The following is a 14,297-nucleotide window of genomic DNA, read 5'->3' on the forward strand; positions in this document are numbered from 1 at the left end:
CCAGTTAAGTAAATCAGATGATGAGCATCTCTGTAATGAGGAGGGGTGTTGTCTAATGACTTCAGAACCCTATATAAGGTGTGCGTAATTATTAGGCAACTTCCTTTCCTTTGGCAAAATGGGTCAGAAGAGAGATTTGACGGCTCTGAAAAGTCCAAAATTGTGAGATGTCTTGAAATTGCCAAACTTTTGAAGCGCGCCGATCACCGAACAATCAAGCGTTTCATGGCAAATAGCCAACAGGGTCGCAAGAAGCGTGTTGGGCAAAAAAGGCGCAAAATAACTGCCCATGAATTGAGGAAAATCAAGCGTGAAGCTGCCAAGATGCCATTTGCCACCAGTTTTGCCGTATTTCAGAGCTGCAACGTTACTGGAGTAACAAAAAGCACAAGGTGTGCGATACTTAGGGACATGGCCAAGGTAAGGAAGGCTGAAAAACAACCACTTCTGAACAAGAAACATAAGATAAAACGTTAAGACTGGGCCAAGAAATATCTGAAGACTGACTTTTCAAAGGTTTTATGGACTGATGAAATGAGAGTGACTCTTGATGGGCCGGAGGCCAGATCAGTAAAGGGCAGAGAGCTCCACTCCAACTCAGACACCAGCAAGGTGGAGATGGGGTACTAATGTGGCACCCCAGGAGTTTGTGTACCACAGTAGTGATGTCTTCCTCACGGGGAGGATAGTGCTATGTCTGGAGACAAGTGGGATTTCCTTTGGTAGGTTTACACACACACAACACCTTCCAATTCCAGGCCAGGAGGGGGAGCTCAAAACCCTGTTTTAGGGCAGCTTCCCTCAATAAAGATCCTGGTTTGGAGGAGAAGAGGGTTCAGCCTGGAGTAAGAGTCTGTGTGAGAGAATAGACAGGAGTGGAGCACAGAGGAAAGTTAGAGCTCCAGGAGGCCACGAGCAGGCCTCTGATGAGTTACAGCGCAAGAATCCGGGTATCGGGAGCCCGAGGCTTTTGTGGATTATAAAACACAGCAGAACCGGAGGGTATTGTTCTACAAGGACTTTGCCCATAATTACCTGTGGCACAGCAGCACCTAGGAGCCTGGAGTCACCGAGAACAGACCCCAGTTCACACGGCCCGAGCTGCCTGCCATACAGGTACCTGTCCTAGGACAGCAGAACAATTATTATTATTATTTATTATTATAGCACCATTTATTCCATGGTGCTTTACATGTGAGAAGGGGTATACATAATAAAAACAAAAACAATAATCTGGAACAATACAAGTCACAACTGGTACAGGAGGAGAGAGGACCCTGCCCGCGAGGGCTCACAATCTACAAGGGATGGGTGAGAATACAGTAGGTGAGGATATAGCTGGTCATGCAGCGGTTTGGTCGATCGATGGTAGCTGCAGGTTGTAGGCTTGTTGAAAGAGGTGGGTCTTCAGGTTCTTTTTGAAGGTTTCGATGGTCCGCGAGAGTCTGATGTGTTGTGGTAGAGGGTTCCAGAGTAGGGGTGATACGCGAGAGAAATTTTGTATAAGATTGTGGGAAGAGGAGATAAGAGGGGAGAAGAGAAGGAGATCTTGTGAGGATCGGAGGTCGCGTGTAGGTAAGTACCGGGAGACGAGGTCACAGATGTATGGAGGAGACAGGTTGTGGATGGCTTTGTACATCATGGTTAGGGTTTTGTACTGGAGTCTCTGGGCAATGGGGAGCCAGTGAAGGGATTGACAGAGGGTAGAGGCCGGGGAATAGCGGGGGGACAGGTGGATTAGTCGGGTGGCAGAGTTTAGAATAGATTGGCGGGGTGCGAGAGTGATAGAGGGGAGGCCACAGAGCAGGAGGTTACAGTAGTCGAGGCGGGAGATGATGAGGGCATGGACTAGGGTTTTTGCAGATTCCTTGTTGAGGAATGAACGGATCCGTGAAATATTTTTGAGTTGAAGGCGGCAGAAAGTGGAAAGAGCTTGGATATGTGTTTGAAGGAGAGATCAGCGTCAAGGATTACCCCGAGGCAGCGAGCTTGTGGGACTGGGGAGAGTGGGCAGCCATTTACTGTAATGGATAGGTCTGATCAGTGGTCGCGTGAGATGGGGGAAAGATGATGAATTCTGTTTTGTCCATGTTAAGTTTTAGAAATCTAGCGGAGAAGAAGGATGAAATAGTGGACAGACATTGAGGGATTCTGGTTAGTAGGGAGGTGATATCTGGTCAATTAAAGACCTTAAAACACACGGAGAAAAAGGAGTAAAACGGGTATAAACTATTTATTATATCAAAGAAGAGGAGAATTATACATAATAGCAAGAGTAAATAACTTAACACATATAAATACCAATAAGGTGCACAAGGATGGTAGGAGGGAAACAGGTAAACACCGGTGTGTAGTATGCCCCTAGTAATATAGCCAGTCTGACATAGTCAGAATACTGGAGAAGACAGGGCGGCAAGTCACCGCCATAGTAAAAGATGAAGTGTCTATATATAATTTAGTTGGCGCAGGACTTACCACAAGTAGCAGAGCAATAAAACACACCGGGCTGGAACCAGAATGGAATAAAAGAGCCCCTGACGCGCGTTTCGCTAAGAAATGTGCTGCTTTCTCAAGGGGAATAGTGCAAATGTGCCGAAAAGGACCTTAAATAAAAGCATGTGATGCATCACATGCTGCATAGCAGCCAATAGTAGGCGGCAGTAGCGGCGCATGCGCCGGTCAAACCGCAGGTCCTACACCGAAAACAGGCGTCAGGTATCCCAGCGTGTGGGTGGGGAGGAAAACCCCGGTCACACGTGGGAGTCCAGGAGACGCCGCTCCGGGAGAGGGAGCCCGCAGATCCGACCAACGAATGCGCACAGCTGCACCATTTTAGCAAGAGAAATTAACCCCATGTGAGGAGAAAACAACATCATGAAAATAAAACACACAGGGAAACCACCAATGCACAAATAGCCTAATAAAAGTACAGGGACACAAATACCCCAAAGGGACATAACATAAAAACCCAACAATATAAACACAGATAACATAGTGCCACGATGTAGTCCATTTATTCAGCCAAAGTGGCGAGTTTTCGTTGGATTCGATATATCTTCAAGGTCCCTGTGGATCCAGATGTGCTCTTGGTCACTGCAGATATCCAAACGTTATACACGTGTATTGACCATGAGCAAGGTTTAGAGGCAGTGCGTTTTTTCCTGGGTACCTCCGACCTGGGCGGCCCTCTGTGCAACTTTCTCCTCGAGCTGCTGCGCTTTATCCTCACCCACAATTTTTTCTTATTTAAGGATTCTTATTATCTACAGAGGCGCGGCACGGCCATGGGCGCGGCCTGCGCGCCCTCGTATGCTAATCTCTTCCTGGGCTACTGGGAGAGATTCCTTTTTGGCGACGAGGGGGCGCGGGCCGCTGACCATGTGCTGTGCTGGCTCCGATATATAGATGATATTTTGTTTTTGTGGGGGGGAACGGCGCAGCAGCTCGAGGACTTCATGAGTCAGCTGAATGATAACCCATATAACATCCATCTAACTTACAAATTTGACAAAAACCGTATTGAATTCCTGGACGTCCTTCTGGAGATCGACAATACACGTCGGGTCCAGACGGACGTTTTCAGGAAACCAACAGCTGTAAATTCTTTTCTTCATGCTGACTCTGCACATAATCCAGCTACAGTGAGGGCCGTCCCGGTCGGACAGTTCCTCAGGATGAGGCGCATCTGCTCTACGGAAGACAGATTCCAGGTACAATCCCAGGCTCTTAAGACACGCTTTGAGGAGCGTGGTTATAGTCGCCGGTGTATTAGACGTGGCTACGATAGGGCCAGAAGGACACCACGTAGGGATCTCCTTTATACGGCGGGCAACAAACCCAGGGGCAGAGGCAAGGATGAGACAATCAGATTCATAACAACTTATAATCATGAATGGTCCCGTATGCGAGAAATTCTCTCCAGACACTGGTCAATTCTGTCAACTGAGCCATCTCTCTGCCCTGCCCTGAGTGATTTTCCTGCCATGACGGCCCGCAGATCCCCCAATTTGAGTAATATGCTCGTACATAGCCACTACGTCCCTCCTGCCACTAATCCATTTGGTTCGAGAGGTCCCGTCCTTGGATGCTTCCAGTGCGGTCACTGTGTGGCCTGCGCTAATATCCTACGGACTACTTCATTCTCGTCCTCTGACGGATCCAGGATTTTCTCCATTAGACAACATATTTCATGTGGCAGCAAAAACGTCATCTATTATGCCACATGTGGGTGCCCATTGATCTATGTTGGTCTTACCTCTAGGGAGCTCCGGATCCGCACAAGGGAGCATGTACGAGACATCCGGGCGGCTAGGACCGCAGTCGATGCCTCTGAGTTGAAAACGTTACCCCGTGACTTTAAATTATACCACGATTGTGACGCGGGGTCCCTGCGGGTCAGGGGCATCGACTGCGTTTACCTGGGCGCCCGGGGGGTGATTACAAGAAGATGCTTGCACAGCGTGAGGCGAGTTGGATTGTTCGACTCAACACCGTTACGCCTCACGGCTTGAACGAATCACTCAGTTTTTCATCGTTTTTGTAGGTCACATCATTTGTGGTCTTTTTTGTATAATATTTTGCTTGGTCTTCTCCCATCCCATAACCAGTCCCCCCATCCTGTAGGAATAGGTACCACATGCTGGTCCCGTTTTTATATTGTTTTTATTCTTCTAATTTACTGTTTGTTTCTATTCTTTTTCTACAGTCATCTTGACCTTTTCTTTGTGTGTCTGGGAGGACGTATATCTCCATGCTTTCCACCAACAAGTTTGCACATGAGCCTAACGGGGACCTTGAGGATATATTGAATCCAACGAAAACTCGCCACTTTGGCTGAATAAATGGACTACATCGTGGCACTATGTTATCTGTGTTTATATTGTTGGGTTTTTATGTTATGTCCCTTTGGGGTATTTGTGTCCCTGTACTTTTATTAGGCTATTTGTGCATTGGTGGTTTCCCTGTGTGTTTTATTTTCATGATCTTGTTTTCTCCTCACATGGGGTTAATTTCTCTTACTAAAATGGTGCGGCTGTGCGCATTCGTTGGTCGGATCTGCGGGCTCCCTCCCCCGGAGCGGCGTCTCCTGGACTCCCACGTGTGACCGGGGTTTTCCTCCCCACCCACACGCTGGGATACCTGACGCCTGTTTTCAGTGTAGGACCTGCGGTTTGACCGGCGCATGCGCCGCTACTGCCGCCTACTATTGGCTGCTATGCAGCATGTGATGCATCACATGCTTTTATTTAAGGTCCTTTTCGGCACATTTGCACTATTCCCCTTGAGAAAGCAGCACATTTCCTAGCGAAACGCGCGTCGGGGGCTCTTTTATTCCATTCTGCTTCCAGCCCGGTGTGTTTTATTGCCCTGCTACTTGTGGTAAGTCCTGCGCCAACTAAATTATATATAGACACTTCATCTTTTACTATGGCGGTGACTTGCCGCCCTGTCTTCTCCAGTATTCTGACTACGTCAGACTGGCTATATTACTAGGGGCATACTACACACCGGTGTTTACCTGTTTCCCTCCTACCATCCTTGTGCACCTTATTGGTATTTATATGTGTTAAGTTATTTACTCTTGCTATTATGTATAATTCTCCTCTTCTTTGATATAATAAATTGTTTATACCCGTTTTACTCCTTTTTCTCCGTGTGTTTTAATCTTGATATGGAGTGGGTTGCCTTGCATCTAGGCTTTGGGCTTTCTCTCACTATTTAGTGTTAGTAGCCTAATTTTCCTTTTTTAGTAATATGTGGTCTGGTTTTGTTATAGTTAATTAAAGATCTTGTTGAGACAGTTAGTGGCAGCAGGGACTTAGAGACACAAAGCGCAGAGTGATAGGCTCCCACCTGACCCAGGGGAACTCGCTTGTCTCTTGACTGCCCGGACTTCTCTGCCTGCCCTGTGATCTGGTGCTCTGGACTGTGGATGCTGAAGTCTTCAGTAAAGGTAAAGAGACTGCACCCCTGTGTCCTCGTTCTTCTCTGCACCTCTCACCATCCACCATCTATGCACCGGGAGCCCTGGGGACATACTTCACCTGTGGGAAGGTATACCATCTAGCTGCTATAACATCACCCCAGCGGACCCCTAAGCAGCGTCGGTCACCCTGACCGAATACCACAGGTGGCGTCACGAACATAAACTTTATCCCTTTAAAGACCTTTCCCTTTTACATGGGCGCCCAGGGCCACGGACCGGGTCAGCCACCGTGACATCCCCCTGTGAACCGCAGGATCCGGTACCGAGTAACCCCTAGATCAGACCTGGGCAAGATGTGGCCCGCGGGCCGCATCCGGCCCGCCTGATGATTTTTAACGGCCCGCCAGCTAGCTGTCAGTTCTGACAGCCGCCGCCGGCACCGCTCGGCCAGCCGCCAGATGCTTATGAGGGCTGGCGGCTGGAGTGAAGGCCCCGAGGTCATCCACACGCTGCGCATTGCAGCGCATACAGTTCCTCCATACGGGAGTCCTCCAGGGTCAGGATGTGATTGACACAGCATCAGGAGCCATTGGCTCCTGGCTGTGTCAATCATTCTTGTTTCCGGAGGCAGCATTATGCCACCGGTCACAAGAGGCTGCGCTCCGCATCGGCCCTGTACGTCACGTGCGTACGTCACCTGCGTACGTCACTCCACGGCCGCGCGGGATGCTGCGGTGAAGAAAGTTGCTGGCTGATGGTCTCCATCCTTCGGGTGAGTATCAGCGGTGGTCTCAGCAGTGGCGTATCCAGGGGGCCCCCGGGCACAGCCGACAGTGCAGCACTATATGGGGGCCATAACATTTGTGCAGCACTATATGGGGGCCAAACTGTTTGTGCTGCTGTATATGGGGCCATAACATTTGTACTGATGTATATGGGGCCCATACTGTTTGTGCTGCTGTATATGGGGCCCATACTGTTTGTGCAGCACTATATGGGGCCATACTGTTTGTGCTGCTGTATATGGGGCCATACTGTTTGTGCTGCTGTATATGGGGCCCATACTGTTTGTGCAGCACTATATGGGGCCATACTGTTTGTGCAGCACTATATGGGGCCATACTGTTTGTGCTGCTGTATATGGGGCCCATACTGTTTGTGCTGCAGTATATGGGGCCCATACTGTTTGTGCTGCAGTATATGGGGCCCATACTGTTTGTGCTGCAGTATATGGGGCCCATACTGTTTGTGCTGCAGTATATGGGGCCCATACTGTTTGTGTTGCAGTATATGGGGCCATAATGTTTGTGCTGTAGTATATGGGGCCCATACTGTTTGTGCTGCAGTATATGGGGCCCATAATGTTTGTGCTGCAGTATATGGGGCCCATACTGTTTGTGCTGCAGTATATGGGGCCATAATGTAAACTAGAAGCTTGGGCTGATAAATGGCAAATGAGCTTTAATGGGGATAAATGTAAGGTCATGCACTTGGGTAGAAGTAATAAGATGTATAATTATGTGCTTAATTCTAAAACTCTGGGCAAAACCGTCAATGAAAAAGACCTGGGTGTATGGGTGGATGACAAACTTAAATTCAGTGGCCAGTGTCAGGCAGCTGCTACAAAGGCAAATAAAATAATGGGATGCATTAAAAGAGGCATAGATGCTCATGAGGAGAACATAATTTTACCTCTATACAAGTCACTTGTTCGACCACACTTAGAATACTGTGCACAGTTCTGGTCTCCGGTGTTTAAGAAAGACATAGCTGAACTGGAGCGGGTGCAGAGAAGAGCGACCAAGGTTATTAGAGAACTGGGGGGTCTGCAATACCAAGATAGGTTATTACACTTGGGGCTATTTAGTTTGGAAAAACGAAGACTAAGGGGTGATCTTATTTTAATGTATAAATATATGAGGGGACAGTACAAAGACCTTTCTGATGATCTTTTTAATCATAGACCTGAAACAGGGACAAGGGGGCATCCTCTGCGGTTGGAGGAAAAAAGGTTTAAGCATAATAACAGACGCGGATTCTTTACTGTAAGAGCAGTGAGACTATGGAACTCTCTGCCGTGTGATGTTGTAATGAGTGATTCATTACTTAAATTTAAGAGGGGACTGGATACCTTTCTGGAAAAGTATAATGTTACAGGGTATATACACTAGATTCCTTGATAGGGCGTTGATCCAGGGAACTAGTCTGATTGCCGTATGTGGAGTCGGGAAGGAATTTTTTTCCCCAATGTGGAGCTTACTCTTTGCACATGGGGTTTTTTTGCCTTCCTCTGGATCAACATGTTAGGTTAGGCTATGGGTTGAACTAGATGGACATATAGTCTTCCTTCAACCTTAATAACTATGTAACTATGTAACTATGTAACTATAATGTTTGTGCTGTAGTATATGGGGCCCATACTGTTTGTGCTGCAGTATATGGGGCCCATAATGTTTGTGCTGCAGTATATGGGGCCATAATGTTTGTGCTGCACTATATGGTGCAAGTGTCTGTATGGGGCATTGCCCATCATATGTATCATGGAACCCGCCAGCTGTAATGCCCCATGCAGATGGCCTTATTATATATATATGTATACTACAGTATTGGGTAAAAATGAGTTAATTATATTAGTCCGGCCCTCTAAAACCATCCAAATTTCTCATGCGGCCCCATGGCAAAATTAATTGCCCACCCCTGCCCTAGATCGTGGGGCGACTCATTCTTGGCGTCACGAACAGGATTGCGTGCCCCGGCATCGCCGGATACTGTGTGCCAGAGACTGAGTATTGTGAATTGCCGCGCCGCGTGGAGCGCGAGGAGGAGGAAACATACCTTCATGGGCGTAGCCAGCCAAAAAGTGCGCAAAGCAGGAAAACGGGTGCCGCGCTGCTGAGAAGAACGCCGGAAGTGAAGACGTCGTACAGCAAAGCCGGAAGAAGAGACGCTGCAAAGTGCTGAGCGGAGCGCCGGAGGAACCATCGCAGATTCCAGAGAGGAGATCCAACTTCTACCAGGTTAGTGAAGGGGAAGAGCAATTTCCAGTCCGGAAGGGAGTTGGCGGCGGTCGCAGCCACGGACCTCATAGCACCCCCAGGCCTAGCAGCGGACGCACCTGCAGGCCCAGTGATGTCCCCGGGCCCCGAGGAGAACACAGCTTCTGTCCCCGTACTGCTACTAAGGCCGCAGCTCCCATAAGCCGGCCGGACACCGCCACAGCGGCCATCGTGCCCTTGTCCATGCCGTACATACCTGTAGCAGCATGGCTCCCGCAATATTCTGGAGAATCACATATGTTCACCGATTTTAAAGAAAGACTCTGTAGCTTGTTGGAAGTGTATCCCCTGACAGAGCATCAGAAGATTCATATTCTAACTGGCCAGCTGTCTGGAGCGGCCCTGAGGGAGGTGAAATCCTGGCCGGATGTGGATAAAGGGACAGTGCAGCAGATCTTTGCTAAGCTCAAAGCTACCTTTGACACCCGCACCGCTGCAGAGATAAAGATGAAGTTCTTCGGATGTAACCAAAACGCCCAAGACAGTATACGGGACTATGCACTTAATTTGCAGGAGGTGCTCCGGGCTGTTAAACAAGTAGATCCTAACAGCATACAGGACGCAGATAAACTTTTGAAAGAGCAGTTCATTGAGGGGCTTCTATCTCTTACCCACAAGGCTCAATTACGTATTCTGGCTTTGCAAAACCCCGACCTAGAGTTTGCGCGATTTAAGGAGAGCGCCATTCGGGTGTTGCACGAACCTCCACCTAGTCGTGCAATACCTTCTAGGCGTCCAGCCCTGAAGTACCACCAAGAGGTGGCGCTAGATCCTCAGGTTCCTGCTGAGGCCGATGCACAGGTCCTGGATGATGATTCCCCTGCGGGAGTACGTCTACAGCTGCAGGAGCCAAGAACTTTGCCGCATTAGCCCAGACCATGCAGTCCCTACAGGAGACCCCCAAGGAGAAGATCAAGCTGGTTTCCAGACCAGGGGAAGTTCCCTGGTGATGACAGAAGAGGATCCCGCCGACCAGAGGGAGGGACGACGATCGCTATCATCAGGATGGATGAACCATCTGCCACTGCTGCGACCAAGCAGGTCACATTGCAAAGTACTGTCATTTAAACGAGCAACCCCTGGGGCAGAAGGTCAATCCCCAGGAGTAGGACGACCAGGCCCAAACAATTGGAGAGCCAAATACGTTGGATGACGACCTGTTCTCCCCATTGTGATCGACGGCATCCCCATGAACGCTTTGTTGGACACTGGTTCTCAGGTGACCACTATGCCGTACATACTTTATAAGCGTTATTGGGCTGACGCAGACATTACCCGTAGCCCAGATGATGATTTCACCATAGTAGCCAGTAACGGTCAGCTATTGCCACAAGTGGGATACAAAGAGTTCACCATTAAAGTGGGACGGGTAGAATTAAAAGCCCAAGGGATGGTGATTGTTGGCATTGATCGACGTGAATGTAACCCCATGATGAACATTGGCACTAATATTAATGAAAATTGTCTGTCTTATTGTCTTGGTACAGCAGGTGGCCGAAACAGCTGGTCCCAGTGAACAGAGAGTCCTACAGAAAGAAATCAGGGCTCTGGTACAAAGACAACAGGTAGAATTGTCTGGTGGAGAATTTGGCCGGGTCACAGTGAGTGATCCAATCCCCATTGCAATACCCCCCAGAAGTGAAATGTTGATATGGTGTTGGGCATCAATAGGTATCAGAGGTAAAGACTACCAGGCGCTGGTAGAACCTGTGTATTCAGATAGTAGGTCTACGATCCTGACAGCCAGAGGGGGTAGTTGAAGTCCGCAAAGGGAGGGTACCAGTACGTGTTCTCAACTGTGGAGAGAAAGAAGTTCACCTAACCAGATATGCCACAATTGCCAAACTGTTTACTGTTGATAATAATGTAATACAGGCGGCAGAACCCTTTGTTCCGTCCACCCAGGCGAGGGACAATGGCTCTGCAGGTCAAATGGAAGATTGGTGTCAGAAATTACACGTGGGCACTGATTCTACACCTTCACACCAGAAACAAGGGGCTTACAGGGTGGTCCAAGAGTATGAACGAGTCTTCAGTAAACACCCATTAGATTTTGGGCAGGTAAAAGGGATTCAAGATCATATCCCCACGGGAGATCATCCACCCATCAAGGAGAGGTACAGGCCTGTACCTCCAGCTCATTATCAGTGTGCCAAAGACATGTTGTGAGAGATGAAGGAGGCTGGGGTAATTAGAGATAGTTGTAGCCCCTGGGTAGCTCCTTTAGTCCTCATCAGAAAGAAAGACTGCACCATGAGGATGTGTGTAGATTATAGACAGATAAACCGCATTACACACAAGGATGCATACCCCTTGCCCAGAATAGAAAAGTCATTAGCTGCTTTAAAATCTGCTAACTACTTCTCTACCTTGGATCTCACCACTGGGTACTGGCAGGTTCCCGTAGCAGAGGTGGATAAGAAAAAGACGTCCTTCACCACACACCGATGGGTCTCTGTGAATTCAACTACATGCCGTCCAGCCTGTGCAATGCCCCAGGAACTTTTCAGAGGATGACGGAGTGCTGCCTCGGGCACAAGAACTTCAAAACCGTCTTGTTGTACCTGGACGATGTCATCATCTTCTCGAAGACATATGAAGACCATCTGAAGCACCTGGCCGAGGTGTTCGAAACTCTATCCAACCTTGGCTTAAAGGTTAAACCATCCAAATGCCATCTGTTAAAGCCCAAAGTACAATACCTGGGCCATGTGGTGAGCTCTGAGGGAGTGGCCCCCGACCCAGACAAGGTCACCGTCATCAAGAACTGGCCAAAACCCAGTAACCTCCATGAAGTCCAACAGTTCCTCGGGTTGGTAGGCTATTACAGAAGATTTGTGAAAGATTTCATTAAAATATCTGCATCACTGCAAGACCTGTTAGTGGGCCAATCTCAGAAAATCAAAGGTAAAAATACCCCGTTTGATTGCAACGACCGACTGGAAGAATCCTTCACTCAGTTGAAGCCGGCTCTCACGGGAGAAGTGGTATTGGCCTACCCAGAATACGACCAACCGTTTATACTGTACACGGATGCCAGTAGCGTAGGATTGGGAGCCGTACTGTCCCAGGTACAAAGAGGCAAGGAGAGGGTGATTGCATACGCCAGCAGGAAGTTGTGCCCCAGAGAAAGGAATCCCAAGAACTACAGTTCCTTCAAGCTGGAATTCCTCACCATCATCTGGGCAGTGACAGAAAGATTCAAGCACTACTTGGCCTCTGCAAAAGTCACAGTCTACATGGATAACAACCCGCTGACACACTTAGAGACTGCAAAACTAGGTGCTTTGGAGCAGCGATGGATGGCTCGGTTGTCCAATTATGACTTCACTATCAAATACCGTGTAGGGCACAAGAATTATAACGCGGATGCATTGTCCAGAATGCCCAACATACCAGATGTGGGAGAGGATCCAGAAAAACTTGAAGAAATAGAGCTGTCAGCGTTCCATCGCCCTGGAGCGACTCAATAATCTCATTATGTGAGGAACCGGCAGAAAAACAAACACGAAGCCACGCTGAATCCGTTGCCCCACCATGGATGGGCAGATACGCAGGATAGCGTCCCCGCAATCTGGTGAAAGAACTGCTGACACAGGAAGACTCGCACCCTGGTCCAGATGATCCACAAGAAACACAACGATTCTGGAAGGAAAAAGGCAAACTATTCATCTACGATGGTAAACTGTGCAGAAGAAACATCGATCCACGCATGCACGAACTAGTCTGGCAGATAGTGGTCCCAAGACAAGATGCGCCCATGGTTCTAGAAGCGTACCACGACAGAGCAGGACACTTTGAATGGAAGAAGTTGGAGATCCTGTTACGTGGAAGATTCTACTGGCCTGGCATGAGGAAAACCATCAAAAAGTGGTGCCGTGAGTGTGGCCCATGTAACCTGCGCAGAAAGGACCGTGACAGCCAAAGGGCTACCCTACAGCCCATAGTCACCAAGAAGCCACTTGAACTGGTGGCCTTAGACCATGTGAAGCTAACCCCAAGCCGGTCAGTGTATGTCTACGCTTTGACTATCGTGGATCACTACTCCAGATTCCTGGTGGTTGTACCTGTCAAGTATCTGACAGCAAGAACCGCAGCCAGAGTTTTCCAACAGCACTTCTGTAGACCCCGTGGTTATCCTGAAAAAGTACTTACCGATCAATGACCAGCCTTTGAAGCGGAGGTATTTTGAGAATTCTGTACAGATGTAAAAATATGAGAACAACTCCATATCACCCGCAAACAATTGGAATGTGCGAGAAAATGAATCAAGTGGTGAATGATCTACTGAAGACATTGCTTTTAGAAGAAAGGAACTTATGGCCAGCAAAGTTACCAGATTTGGTAGATTTGTACAACCATGTCCCAGTAAATTCCGCCAACTATTCTCCTGCGTATTTGATGAGAGGAAGGCCCAGTCAACTACCTATTGATCTAGAAATGGGAGTCTTAACCCAAGAAAATACCGCACCAGATAGAGATTGGGAAACCGAGAGAAAAGAAAGGTGCCGCCAAGTGCAAGAATGCGAAGAGAAAAGTCTATCACAAGCGAGACAAAAGCTAGAAAGAGACTATAACCAACATCCCCTGCAATTCCCTTGTCACCAGGTGAACAAGTGCTCAAACGTAAAAGGAGATTGCACAAACTTGATGACCAGTGGGAAGCAGAATCTTATACTATCCTGCCTTCAAACTTCAACAACATGAAAGTCTGCCTTATCAGCAAAGATGGAGGAGAAACTTCGACGGCAGTATCCAGAGACCATCTCAAAATATGCCCTGATAAATTCAGGAACAGAGAAACAGACCCAGGAACATCTCCACCCATGGAAACAGAGGAAAAGAAGATTCGCACTGTTCTTGGAGATTTTCCCCAGTCTTGGACTCAAGTACATCAGGCCATAAGTGAAACACAAGAAGAAGCGACTCAGAACTATCCAGAACCTGAAGAGACTTCGCACCAACAGGTTCAAGCAGCCACTGTCACCCCAGCAGTGGATCCAGAAAATCCACCCTCTGCTATTGGTGAATCTGCCATGCCTACAGTGAATAGAAGTCCAGTATACCAGTGCTACGTAGACTCACCAGAAGTGTAGCCATAAGAGAGAGCACTACACCAGTAGTAGTAAGGACAGTGAATTCCGTTAGGTCACTAGCAATCCCCGTACTGCGTAGGTCTATCCGTAGCACCAAGTGCCAAATTCCAGCTCATTACAGATACTAAAAACATCAATAATTACTGTTAAATGTTTGAATTACTTGTTTATGTCTGTTACAGGTTTAAAATGGACATTGCGGTAATGGACAATGCTTAC

General features: G+C 48.2%; 1 long non-coding RNA gene across 2 annotated transcripts in view; it reads left to right on the plus strand.

Moving 5' to 3' along the window:
- The first annotated feature begins 5,244 nt into the window (after positions 1 to 5,244).
- LOC138661428 (uncharacterized) overlaps positions 5,245 to 14,297 on the plus strand; it is a 239,302-nt gene continuing 230,249 nt past the window's right edge. For both annotated transcript variants that reach the window (XR_011317930.1, XR_011317929.1), the window contains exon 1: positions 5,245 to 5,379. This is a non-coding gene — a long non-coding RNA (uncharacterized lncRNA). The remainder of the gene's footprint in view (positions 5,380 to 14,297) is intronic.

Source organism: Ranitomeya imitator, chromosome 2 (genome assembly GCF_032444005.1).
Source record: "Ranitomeya imitator isolate aRanImi1 chromosome 2, aRanImi1.pri, whole genome shotgun sequence".
In the NCBI taxonomy this organism is placed as follows: domain Eukaryota; kingdom Metazoa; phylum Chordata; class Amphibia; order Anura; family Dendrobatidae; genus Ranitomeya; species Ranitomeya imitator.